We start from the raw sequence: 14,120 nt of genomic DNA, 5'->3' as shown, positions 1-14,120 counted from the left end.
GATATAGAAGAGAAGCAAGAATGGATGGAAGGGGATCCTGGAGAAGGTGAGGAGGGTGGAGTGCAGGCCCCAGCTTCACGTGACTGGAAGAAGGGGCCTCTTCCCTGGATGCAAGCAGTTTTTCAGCTTTCCTAAAACAATACTGCATACACAGCTTTCTGCTCCCTGTAAAATAAGACTGGTATCTGTTAATGAGATTACTGTGAAGTTTGTTCCACTTCATCCTTTCCTCATTTCCTCACTCTCCAACTTCCTCCAAGAATGACAAGAACCAGCAGGTACCTGAGAGACCCAGAGCAGGACCAGTGGGGGGCCAGAGCAGGTGGGGAGGGAAAAAGGAGTCTCGCCTGTAAGGGGACACAGAGAGGCATCGACATCCCTCATAATCCCCAACTCAATGCCTCTGCCTAACCATAAGGCAAGCCGAGAGTCCTCACTAATTTACGGGGAGACTGTCCTGGTTTGAATCAGCTCTTACTTTCCCTGCCTCCCAACTCTGGATCCACCTCTCCATTTTTAACTTACTCCTGCTCCTTTGGCTTTTGGTGTTCTTTCAGTTCTGGCCGCTGATTCGTGGTTCCTCCTCAAGAGTTTTGCCTTGTATTCAGTACTTTGACACTCTAGCTTCTGTCTTTCTCGAGTAAAGGAATTTGAGATGGCTAATAAAGACATATTGAATATAACAAGATTTTTTAAAAATGAGATCACAAATAAGAAAAAAAAGCAAAGTTAAAAGAAATAGGATATATCCAAGGGTAAGGTGAAAATGCCAAAAATACGTTCCATAGGTTTCTGTGTACCTTACTTTAAATGGTCCTAGATTGAGTTCTGAGCTTCCTGGCAGCCAATGTAAAGAGGAAACATGATGAGGTATGCAAATCACTGTGGTTTTAAATAAAAATCAATGTATTGAGATACAAGAAAAAGGGAATCCAAGATAAGGAGAGGCAAAGGAAACCTCCAGAATGAGAGTGAAGGAAAGTCCTAGCTTATTAGCCATGTGGCAGGCCTAGAGAGCACCAGAACATTCCAGGAGCTGTCTCCAAACAGCTGTCTCCATCGGAGGAAGCTGATGGAAAACCTGATATGTTCGAAAGCATTGAAGAGCTTAGACAATTAGGGGAAAGCTCAGCATGAAATAATGATAAATACATAGAAATTAAGCATACAGAAAATAATTGCCCCCAGTATAAAAAAATAAAATAGTGCAAGAAGGAAAAACTAATAGCTCTGCTATAAATAGCATTTATATGGTCATAATAATGTAATCATTGAATATCAATATAAATGTTGTCAAATTTATGCTATAATATATTGAGAAGAGAAGAAGAAAGTGACTGTGAGAGATTATAATGTTTATTGTTTTTAATCTAAGTCTTCTTCAACATAAAAATGAGAAAGGAGAAAATCAATAGATAAAGCCTCAAACAGAAAGTTCAGGAAGTAGCTGTATAAGCTTGTTCTTTAAAGATATCAAAGCAAGTACCAGAAAAAAACAGCTTACAAAAGTTGGGGCTGGAGGATCAGCTTCCAAGATGATTTACTCACACGGCTGGCAAGTTATTGCTGGCTGGATGCAGGAGGCCTCAGTTCCTCACCACATGGACCTCTCCATTGGGCTGCTTGAGTGTTCTCACAACAAGCAGCCAACTTCCCCCAGAGTGCGCAGTACCCGAAAGAACATGGTGGAGGGTGCAGTATCTTTCATGATCTGGCTTCAGAAGTCACATCTGTCATTTCAGGTATATCCTATTGGATACACAGGTCAGCACTACTCAATGTGGGAGGTGATGACACAAAGACATGAAGTACCAGGAGGCACGGATCATTGGGGCCGCCATACAAGTATGCAAAAACTAGGAACTTGCCTAATAAAGAGAACCTCATCCTTAACATTCTTATAATAAGTACATCGTTGGGCCAGTCGTGCAGCAGAGAAGCCCTGCCATTAAAAGCTAGCCAATCAGAGGCTAAAATTATGTGTTCAGGCACTCAACTATGAAGATCTCTGAAGGTCTGACTTAACCATGGATAAGACTTAGGGAATCCGGAGGAAATGGTGGGAATGCATGTCTTTTGCCTCCATTAAAGCTATTTTTTGCAACCGAGCATTTGGTAAATGTTGAGCTGCAGGGAGCTTGAGGTGATGCTATCTGACAAGTACACGGAGTTCGGCGCCACCCTGCTACCAATTAAGGGCAGATCCACATTCCTTAAGAGGCTGAGCTGGAGATGGGCTGTCATCCACCATCACCGTCTACCCTGTGCAAGTTCAGGAGCCTGGCTGGCACACATGTGTGGCTTGAAGGAGAGCCTCTTGTGCGTAATACTTGTCCTAGGCGCAGACGGCCTTGGCATTTAGGGCATCCCAACTTTAAATCCACACCCCTCCTCCTTGCCCAAGAGCAGAACAACTATCCATTCCCTCTTTTAAAGTTCTATCAGCCCTTCGAAGTCCAGCTGAAAAGCTCCCTGTCCCTCAAGCTTCCCTTGTTCCCTCCATACCTGCTCTTCCACCTCTTCCAGACCGGTGTCCAGGCCTCCCAGCCCCTTCTTTGCTCCCCCGGCCAACCTTCCTGACCCATACTTACTGACACGGAGGGAATTAACCAAGACTGCGGAGGAAAAGTGGGTACAAAGTGTGGTTAACAGGGCACACAGAGGTGGACGTATTGACCCCAAGAAACTCTACTGTCTCAGTCAGGTATGGGACAGGCCTCATCCACGTACCACCGGGTCAGCTTGTACCTTCCCAGACCTCAGGTCTGTTCACAAGAAACCCTTGTCACTTTTGTCTTTGCATAGTGTGCCTTTAGAAAAGGGTGACTCCAGGGGCGCAGAGATGCCCACAAAGGACATCCTCAATTTTTTGTTTGTTCAGGCATTGTTTTTCCCCAAGAAAAAGACCACAGTTTCATCACATTCTCAAGACCCAAAGAGGTTAAGAATCCTTGTCAGAGGACAGAAATCATGGTCTTCAGGCCAGATGTGGCCCTCTGAGGGTATTGCTTTGAACTGCACAGTGTTTGGGGGAGTTCTGGCAACATTTAAACAAAAATACAGATTTCTAGCTTTTAAAAAAATCGGAAAATGGGGCAACCCTGAGCCCACATTCCCTGGCGTCAAGAATTGGCTAGATGGGGGCAGCAGCTGCCCTTCAGATGGGGCACCAGCTCCCCACAGTCCCCACCAGACCAATTTCTTTTTGATGACTCTGCCTTCTTCACCACGGTTTAGGTCCTTTGTTTCAGATCTTTAAAAACGGGTAATATTTCTCTCCCAGCAGTTGGTTTTTACCGGTTTCGGGCCACTGCTCACCATTTTTAGTAACTCTCTCGACCTGGCGCCTGTGCTCTCACTCAGGAGCACACACTGATGCACACTCCCATCTGTCCCTGGGGAACTCCTCCTTCTATTGCCGGCAATTCCTTACCTGGGGTGGGACCTACCTGAGCTGACGCTCCCGCCTGACTCCGCCCCCCATTCCTGATTGGCCGGTGCCCGCCCTACCTTCCCACCCTGAGAGCCCTGTGTTTGCCTCGGTTTCTTCAGGCTGTGGGGGCCAGGTCCCCTGGTGGGAAGACCGTTAACAACCCCATTTTACTCTAGATGTAAGAGCTTTAATCTGTAATAAAGGTGACACTTTGTCCTCCATCAGTCTACACTTGTCTTTTTCCCTTTAGATTGTGGATTCAGGAATCACATTGCTCTTCACTAGCTGTGTGACCTTAGGCAAGTCATTCACTCTTCTCCTTCAGTTTCCTCGACTGTAGAAAGAGGATGCTAAGACTTGTGCCATCCTCAGTGAGTTGTCATGAGGAAAAAATGAGATAATCCAGCTTTAAATACTTACTTAGTCTAGTATCCAGGACATAATAAGAACTCAATAACCATAATCTATTATAATCTCTGATCTTGGTGATTTAAGTATTAAACCAGACAAAACAAGGAAACCAAACACAAAATAGATAAACGCAGATTTTCTCTTGTGGGAGCTCTCCCCTTCTTCCCTTCCAAGGTCTTTGAAGTGGTGCCAGGAAACCCCCAGGGATTCCCCCCACCACTCTCCCCCCCATCCCCCACCCAAGGATTTTCCAAACATAGTTAACACCACTGTGCTAGCTGCTTGAACGTTCCTCCACCAACCCAGTGGTGGAGCCAACACCCGAGTCACCCTCAGTTCCTCGCTCTCCCTTACCCACTACATTCAGCAACCCCAAGTCCTGTTGACAATCCCTCCTAAATTTCTTCCCAATTCTTCCCTTTTCTCAACCCCACTGCTACAACCTCTGCTTTCATGAATTTTTTCTTTCATCCATGAATTCAATATTCACTTATTTAGGAAATATTTATTGATACTGACTACTGCCAGGCACGGCAGTAAATGCTACAAATATAACAGTGAGTGAAACAGACACATCCCTGCCCTCAAGGAACTTCCATTCTACTGGAAGGAGACAGAAAATAAACAGGTAAGTAAAAGATACAGTGTGGTGGATGGAAAAAAACAAAACATGGAAGTGGGACAGGGCGTGGAGGATGGGGGAACTATTTTAACTAAAAGGACTGGGAAGTCTTCATTGAAAAGGAGACTTTAAGCAAAGGCTTGAAGGAGATGAGGGAGTGAATCATGTGAACATCAGAGGAAGACCATGCCAGAGAGAGGAAGACAAAGTGCAAAGGCCCTGAGATCAGTATGACAGGTATGTTCTGGGATCAGCCATCAGGTCAATGTGGCCGAGCCAGGAAAAACCGAGTGGGAGATGAGGTCGTTGAGGTAACGGCTCAGCCTGTGGGGGCCTGGGAGGTCATTGAATGGCTTTGGGCTTTCCTCTGAGTGCAGTGGGAAGCCTTAACTGAGCCCCCCCCCCCCCCCCCCCCCCGTTTCCACCTACATTGCTAACATAGCCTCCTGTCTGGCTTCCCTGACTCCAGTCTTCACCACCTGTCAGCGCTGCCAGAGTCAGCTTTCGGGACACATCACGCCCATTCTTACCCTTTAACAGGACCCCATTGCCGCCAGAAAACCTGTTTCATTGTTGAGGCTTTAAAGCTTTGTGATTTAGGCTTAGACTCGCCTCTGTAATCTTTCTACAGCCGCTACCCAAGGAGCAGCTCCTGCCCTCCCTAACGCGGAGCCGATTCTGATTCCCTGTCTGGGCCACCGCCTCTCGCCCTCGTTTGTTCCAGCTTCTTGCTCTGCATGCAGTGCTTCTGCCCTTCTCTCCCCTCTCTCATGACTGCTCACGCACTTCTCTGACCGCCCCGGAGGTGGGAGGGGACGTCCCCGCTGGCCGGAGTGTCCCATCTTGTGTGTATCTCGACTGCTGTGCTCTTCCGTCTGCTTTCTCGTCCGTTCATTCCTCTGCCGGCGCTAGCAGAGCACTCTGAAGACCAGACAGCGCCTTCTTCATCTCAGTATCTCCAGTGACTGAACAATTCCTTGCACGTAGTAGCAGCTCCATTAAATTTTAGTTTAAAAATGAATAATCTCTTTCCTGCCCTCTTCAAACCCAGCCCATTAAGCTAGAATTAATCTTCCCTCTGCTCTTAAGCACTTCCTTGTATTTGATTTTTAGCAATCACAGTCCAACCTTCATTAGCGGTGTGTATACATGTGTTATAGCTCCTCCTGGGTTATAAACTAACCAACCAGGAACGTTGGAATTAATTTTTGTAACCACACTCCACCCTCATCCCTCCCCACATCACCTAGAAGGATGCCTCTCACAGATAGGTTCCTATAACATTAAGAGTACGGGCTTGGGGATCAGACTGGCTTTTGCATCTTGGCTTCCTGGGCAGTGTGGCCTTGTCCAGCCATTTTACCTCTAAGCTTTTTTCTCCTTTTTTTGAAAATGGGGATGGGGATGGTAATGCCTATTTCAGAGCGCTGTTGAAGGAGTTAAACAAGCAACTGTGCATGGTTTGCCATGGATTCAGGGCTCAACCCAGGCAGCTGAGATCATTAGAGGCACTGTGTAGTGTTTCTCAAATTTGTGTCAAGTTCAGTCTCTTTTAAAGGAGAAAAATTTTTCATAACATCCCTGAGAACACATGCAAAAACACTGACAAAAGAAGTTTTGTCTTTGTAAATGGTGTAAAAAATTTTGTAAAACCTATCATAAAATTGAAGTAAAAATTCAAGCAATTCTTGAAGAACTTGCAGAAGCTAAGGCTGTGTCTGTAGATCCCAACCTTAGTAAACAAAGTTGACTTGGAGCAGAACCAAAAACAGAGGAAGGCAGGAGGCCACTTCCATGGCAGGCAGTGTGGTTTCCCTCCAGAGGACATTCTTTGTGGTGGTCTGCAGAGACCGGAGCCTTTTGTTCTTCCCTTGGGGGTGGGACTAGGGAGGAGGAGCCAAAAGGCCAGTGGTTTGTCCCTGGCAACTCTCCCCTGGTGTGGGTCCAGCCCGTGGGTGTGAGCAACCTCCCACCAGAGCCCTGGAGCCAGCAGCGCCTTGCATAAGACTGAGGGGAGATGGACTGTGGGGCAGAGGCAGAAAGTTCAGGGAAAACAATGTAACTCAGAAATTTTATATCTCCAGCAGATGGGAAAATCACCAAGGCAAGACAGGGTCATCCAAGCAGAAAAGAACTATAGCAAATAAGTATAAAGATGGACCCCATCCGCATTCCCTTCCTGCCCCAGATCAGGCTCGGCTGAGGATCCTTTGAGGTCTGCCGCACAGCTGGTCTCCAAATGCCACTTCTCAGCCCCACAAGGCCCAGAACACACTCCTCACCTCCTCCTTTCACCTAGCAGAAGCCAGTTTTTACAGACCCAGAGTAGAAACATCTAGAGATTTTCCAACTTGGATTTCTAAGAGATCTCGAGAGCTCCTTCCCCACCAGCAGCATATGGCAGCTTCTCCCATGTAGTCATACAGGCCGAGACCTCAGCAGTAATCAGACCAACCATTCACCATTTCCCTCTCACAAAAACCTAAATAAAAGTCTAAATGATCATAACAGCAACTGGCAGACTCCTGCAAATGCAAACAGACATCATTCACATTCGGAAGGAATCTGCGGAGGGCAGCAGCCCCTCTGAAGCTCTTTTTCTCATTGGAAGAGGTTATCAAGCTTGGAATGTTATTTTCCTCCGCACAGGAGATTCTGGAAAGAATACAGACATTAAGCCGAGCCTAGCCCCTAAAATGTTCCCAGTGGCAACTTCGCAGGGGCCTACAGTGCCCTTGACCCACAGCAACCGAATGTGAAGCAGCTCCTGGAAGCTCCCCCTTCCCCACGGCTGTCTGACACCCTGTGGTGGTGCTGGTGGAGGCAGAAAGGGCTGGGATGAGCTACCTCCCGGCCAGAGGCAGCAAAGGATGGGACGAGAGTTTTGAAGTAGTGGAAAAACAAGCTCTGTTCTAAATCACTGTAGTGCTCCATGATTGGAACGTATAAGAAAGAGAAACCCAACTGTTCACCCACAGAGCCCAAGGATCCCAGCAGAGTTCCTTCTTCTTCTTTCATTTTCCTCTCCTTCTCCCTCTGCTGCCTCCTTCCGCCCTCCCCCACTGCAAATTGGAACAGTTTTCCAGAGGGTGATTTGGTGATGTGTGCCAAAGGTCTTACTAACCCTGATTTCTAGGAATCTATCCCAAGAAAATAATCTGTCTTATTTTATTTTAAACTATAAGTGTTCTCTTTGGAATGTTATTTATAATAAACATAAATAAACCAACAATGTGGAATTGGTAAATGATGGTATCTTTTTACAGTACAATACTATAAAGGCCTTGAAAAAAAATATGAGGAGGGGCCGGCCGTGTTGCCAAGTGGTTAAGTTCACGCGCTCTGCTTCGGCGGCTCAGGGTTTTGCAGGTTCGAATCCTGGGCACAGACATGGCACTGTTCGTCAAACCATGCTGAGGCGGCATCCCACATGCCACAACTAGAAGGACCCACAACTAAAAATACACAACTATGTACTGAGGGGCTTTGGGAGAAAAAGGAAAAATAAAATCTTTAAAAAAAAAATGGGGAAAAGCTCATGTTATACTGGGAATTTTTTCAAAGCATTTTCCAAAACATTATTTCAGCATACTTCCAATGATATAAAGACAGAGGAAGGCAAAAATATGTACAAAAAAAGACTGGAAAGATATGTTGTTGTGTGGTGGGTGTATGGATGATTTCTCCTTTGTACTTTTCAATTTTTCCACAATTAACATGTATTAGTCTTTAATCGGGTATAAAAAGCAATAAATTGTCCATCTTGCTAAAAGGCAGACACAGACTTTTACCCAGTACACATACTTGAAGAGCAAACTTATGATCACTTTGCCCCCTGAGAAAAGCTGGAGTTGGAAAGGGCCAATGAACACAGGGCAGGTCATTGACCAGCAAAGGATCCCTTGGCAGGGCTGGCTACATGATTTGCAGGGTCCAGGGCAAAACAAAAACAGGGGCCCCTTTGTCAAAAATTAAGAATTTCAAGACAGCAACAGGAGAACATTAAACCAAGTGGGGGGCCCTTCTAAGTGGTGGGCCCTATGTGACTGCACCAGCCACATGCTCAGGAAGCTGGCCCTGCTCATTGCCCTGGAGCAGTATACTCTGGCCCAGTACGTGTGGGTTTGCAGACGGCCACCACGCCCGGAGGAGTTGACAGGAGGTCCCACTGCCTCCTCACTTGCTGCTGAATAGATTTTCATTCTTCATGAGTCCAGCTTCCCAGCAATCACCCTCTGGAACAGCGGCATACTTTATCATATATATGCAAATCAGAAGCCCGCCAAGGTTACTTAAACCCTGGATCATGACCTCCCTTTTCTTTTTTTAAGGTGATTGCTTATTTATTCTAAGGATACCAGAAAAAGGCCAAGCCATCTTCTACTCTGAAATTAATGACAGTTCCTACTGAGAACAGAATATGGGATTTTTTTAAAGAGCGATTTCTGATTATTTTCTTTCCAGAATCATTAAGAACCCTGATTTGCACAGTACCATGGTCTTTCTCTGGCCCGAGACCCTTTTTTTGCCAAACTCTTCTTTTTGGGAGCAGAGAGGAAATTCATTAACAAATTCGCTACAGAACATTATTCATTCCACATGTCTCACACAGAGGTTTTTAATATCAGGAGTTACAGTAAATCACCTGAGTTGTGATCACATGAAGCTAACGAGGTGCGCAGAGCAGCGTGCCTGCTGATGACCAAGAGAAGGCAAGGTTGGAGGAAGCGTGTTGATTCCCCTTGTCTGGGGTGGAGAGCAAACTCATTAACTAACCCTTGGATTAAATTATGTGCAAAGCAAATCTCTCCCTTTGCAGCCAGTCCCAGACACTGCCTGCTGCAGAAATGCAAACAAATCAGATTCAAACTATAACCAGACACTTGTCTGAGCCAGAGCTTGTGAAAAATGGATGCAGAGTTGCTTAGGCAGAAACGCACACATTAACTTCTTCCTCTAACTTCTCCAGGAGACTTCACCTGCCCAGATCGGGGAGGGGGTGGGGCAGGGTCGAGTTCTACCCCTCACCCCAGTGGCCAGAAGAACTCCTTTCATTTCCTAAAATGGAGCATGGGGAGCTTCGGACCATGACAAGTCATTCCAAGGCCTTTGAACCTATTCTCTCTTGACATTTCCTCTTTTTATCGAGCTGAAAACTGGTACAAGGTTTGAATGTTGGAAAATATTGTAAAGGGGTCTAGTTCCACTCCTCTAACACTTGCATCCTCTGTAAAGCCCCACCCAACATTCATCCAGCCTTTGCTTGAACACGTCCAGGAACAGGGAGCTCACTACCACCAAAGGTAACACAAGACATTCTGGCACAAGGCTGATTATTCTTCTAAGTGGAACTCCCTCTCTTCGGGTAACTTACCTCTATTGAGAGCCTCATTCTACACTTTGGGGACAGGTAAAACAAGTATTTTCCTTTTCCTTATGATGACCTTCCTGATATTTGAAGACAGTGCTCTTATTTCCCATAGGTCTTCTCCTCAGGGGGTGTTATCTATTCCCTTTCCCAGTGACCTTGGCCTGTGACAATCTCTTGAGGCTCAGTTTTATTGCTTGTAAAATGGAGATAATAACATCTACTTTTCAGGATTGTCGTTGGGATTAAAAACAATGCATGCAAAGCATCTCCCAGGAGCGTAGCACAGAGTAGGAGCCTAATAAATAGTAGCGGTTCTAATTATCCTCTTTACCTAGGACTGAGAAGAACCTTGCTTCTCTGGTCTGACCACAGCAGAGCAACACAGGACTGTTTCCCCTCCTTTACGCTAATGCTATGCTTCTACTCATTTGGCCTACGGAGTATCATCTTTTGGGGCAGCCACACCACATAGTACCTACATACATAAACCTTATATCAGCCAAACTCTTAAGTCTTTTTGCTTTCGACCTACGGTGAAACTAGAGGTGGTTGTGAAGTGGGAAGATACCTGCCAAGTACACTTAGTAAGGGCTCAAAAAAAGTAAGCAGCTGTAAGCTGTTACCAGTTGACAAATATTGTCCAGGAGGAGGAGATGCTGGCAATGAGGAGACTTGCTGTGGATCCACTGCAGATTCGGTTGGCCCTCGCTTTCTCTCAGCCATATCTCAATCATCGCATGTTGGCTTCATACCAAATTCCCTCCTGCGGCTGTTTCCGCTCTTCTTTCTCCTCAGGCTCTGAACTGCTTCCCATCCCCTCACCCTCAGCAGGCTCCTTGCCTATTACTTTTCCAACAAGACTGGGATTCTTTTTAAAGGGAACTCTCTCCATTTTTACTCAGTGTCTTTATCCCCTTGCTCCAAGCTCTGATAAGCCTTGTCCCTTCTTCCTCCACTTCCGTCCTCCTCCTGAGTGGCCTCATCCTCTCGCTGTTCTTTCTCATTTACCTTGTCCACCTCTGCCCAGGCTTATACCTTCTCCCCTCCGGAAAAAAAAAAGTTTCCTTTTGCCCTAAGAATTTCTTCTCTTATAGGCTAATTAAAGTAATAACGAGATACCACTTCACATCCATCAAGCTGGCAACAAACACCACGTGTGATAACACTGAGGAGATTCAGGCGTAGGGCGGGTACTCACTTTGGGAAGTCTCGTGGCTGTGCCCAGTAAAACTGAAGATGCGTACACTCGCAATGTGCCGGTTCTTCCACTTCTAGGGGTCTGTCGAGTGACTGTCCCATATGGGCACAAGGAGACATGAGCAAGGATGTCCCTGCAGCACTATTTCTAACTGAGAATGAACCAGAGCTCTATTATCATCCCGGCCAGTCTCAAAAATAAAGCTGAGATTTAAAAAAATTGCATAAATGTATTTATAGAAGATATGTTTTATGCAAATTTTAAAACATACAAAATAATTCTACAAACCATATTGGTTCAGACGTATGCAATAAAGATATTTTTTTAAACACACGGGAATACAAACAAGGATGATGTGAGGGAGAGAGGAGAAGTTAGAATGGGGAGGGAGTTAACTGTATCTGTAAGCTTATAAGTGTTGTTTTTAAAACAGAGACGAAGATCTATAGCAAGCATCACAAATATTAACATTTTAAGTCTGAGTGGTGATTCATAGTTGCCAATTGTATTATTTTCTGTATATTCAAAAGATTTCATAATTAAAAGTACATTAAAAAAAAAAGTCTGCCAACCCTGCTTCTCCTTCCCTCCTCCCCGCTGCCCTCCTTGTCTGCCTGTTGATCATCAAGTTTCTTGCGTGGAGGAGCTGATGTTCCACTGCTGCCCTCTCCTCACTGACTTCCGTGCTCCACTGCAAATGCCCTCCAGACCCCTGAAGCTGTTGCCCTCTGCTTCCTGACCTCTCTGCATGTTTGTGACTCCTGGCTGCCTCTTCCTTCTTAGACGTCTCTCCTCTCTTGGATTTAGAGAGGAGAACTTTTCCTGGTTCTCCTCAGTCTCTCTCCCTCACCGCCTCCTCATCATTCCCCCAGCCCCTGAATACACATCCAGGCTTCCCTGAACCTCAAAACTCATTTTACATCCCTACTTTCTCCTTCGATGAGCTCACCCACTCCCATGCAGTTACTCCAGTGAAGGGGTCAAGAGCATGACCTTTGGTATAAGAGCCAGACAGACTTTGGTAGAATTCCTGGCTCTGCTACTTTCTAGGTGACGGGGAGGAAGGAATTTTCCTCTACCCTTCTAGGTTCTTCAGGCTGGTCTAAGAATTAAATTGACATGAGACAGATTAACAGGAGAAAATCAAATTTAATTTCAAATGTACAGGAACCCCACCTACATGAGAGGTTCAGAGACAGAAAGGTAAAATGAGGTATTCATGCCATCTTCAGCTAAGGAATGGGATAGGGACCTGTGGTTTCAGAGGGGAGGAGGGTAATTCACAGGACGATAAGAAGAGCAGATGCTCAGTAATTAGATGTTTGCCCTATCATACAGAGAGGTCAGAAAGTTATTTTTGGTAATAGCTCTCATTATAGGCAAGGCCCTCAATTTAAATTCTTTGAGAGAGAGGTAAAAGTTTCTCTTGAGCCTGCAAGGTCTCAATTGCTTTCAGCTCAAAATACTAAACATCCCACCCAAAGTGACACATCTTGGGGCAGCCTGCCCTGAACCTCACCACTAGGTGTGTGACCTTAGACAAATCATGTATTTAAACCTCAGTTTTCTCATCTGTAGAATGGAGATAACAGTCCTAATCTGTAGGGTTGTTGTAAGGATCAAATGAGACAATGTATTTACTGTTCATTCAATAAATGTGATTATTTACATAGCTTCTACATATTCACCTTAAATTGAAAGAGCTCCCTCAGCAATACGGCCCTGATTGGGTTTGTTTGGCTTTTATTTCCTTATATACCCCTAGAGGCAATTTACACTCTCACAAAACTAACCTATTAGCTGTTTCCTGGCTATGCCTGTGCCTAACGACTTCCACCCCTTTGCTCATGCTAGTCCTTCCTCTCGGTCCTTCCTCTAAGGGCGGCCTCAAAGGCTACCACTTTATGGAGCCTCCTCACATCTCTCTCATTGCAGTAGGACCACTTCCTCCTTGGAATTCTCATGAAGTGCCCTTCTCTTAAGCACTTACCTTAAACTACTCAGCTAGCCTTAGATAGTAGAGGGAAACTCATGCCTGTTTTATCATCCCACCCTTAACCATACTCCCCCATGTCCCCATCCCAACTGAGTTGTCAGTTCCTGAGACACAGAAGTCATCACCATGTCCTCCTCAACCGCCAGCACAAAGCCTGGCTCTCATTAAATATTTGTTGGTGGGATCAGTTGTTTCGAGGGTTAAGTGAAACCACTGTATTTGTCCTGTGCCTGCTGAGTGCAAAGGGCTCAGTAAACAGTGTTGCTGTTTATTATTTCTGTGCAGTGGCAGAGCGCGGAGGTGAGTGCCCTGCAGAAGCTACAGCCCAAGGCAAATGTGAATTCATGGGTGAATCCAGTGAGTCTAGGCTCCAGGTGACACAAGGCTAGCAACAAGGTCCTTTTCCCAGGAGACTTGCAAAGAAAACTGTGTGCAAAAGAACCCTGCTTGGGTTCTGGCTCTCTGGCTGCTGGTGTTCACACATATTTCTTTGTTTTTTTTAAAGATTGGCACCTGAGCTAACAACTGCTGCCAATCCTTTTTTTTCTGCTTTATCTCCCCAAATAACCCCCGGTACATAGTTGTATATCTTAGTTGTAGGTCCTTCTAGCTGTGGGATGTGGGACGCCGCCTCAACGCGGCCTGACAAGCAGTGCTATGTCCACGCCCAGGATTTGAACCAGTAAAACACTGGGCCACCACAGCAGAGAGCGCGAACTTAACCACTCTGCCACGGGGCCGGCTCCAGGCATATTTCTATGCTCAGGAGAGGGGCAGCTGCTTCAGGAGGAGCTTACACCTGTGAAAAAACGTAGTGTCTGGGGCACTTGCCTCTCAAGCTCATGGAGAACATCCTTGGAAGGAGAGACAATTCCTCCCTCTTCCTTTTTGTCTTCCAGCCTTTTCATCTCCTTATTCTCTTCAAACATCTGTTGAGCCAGAGCACCAGGTACTGATGCTGTAAGAGAAAGTTACTCTCCTGGCTCGCAAGGGACTGTTTTCCCACAGAAAAGGACAGTTTCACAGTCTAGTCTGGGGAGTTGGGTCCATGAGTTGTTAAGACAGACAATGAGACATAATGACACATGT

This window comes from Equus asinus, chromosome 16 (assembly GCF_041296235.1).
Source record: "Equus asinus isolate D_3611 breed Donkey chromosome 16, EquAss-T2T_v2, whole genome shotgun sequence".
NCBI classification, from domain to species: Eukaryota; Metazoa; Chordata; class Mammalia; order Perissodactyla; family Equidae; genus Equus; species Equus asinus.
The sequence above is the reverse complement of the archived record's forward strand: the minus strand, read 5'-3'. Positions refer to the sequence as shown.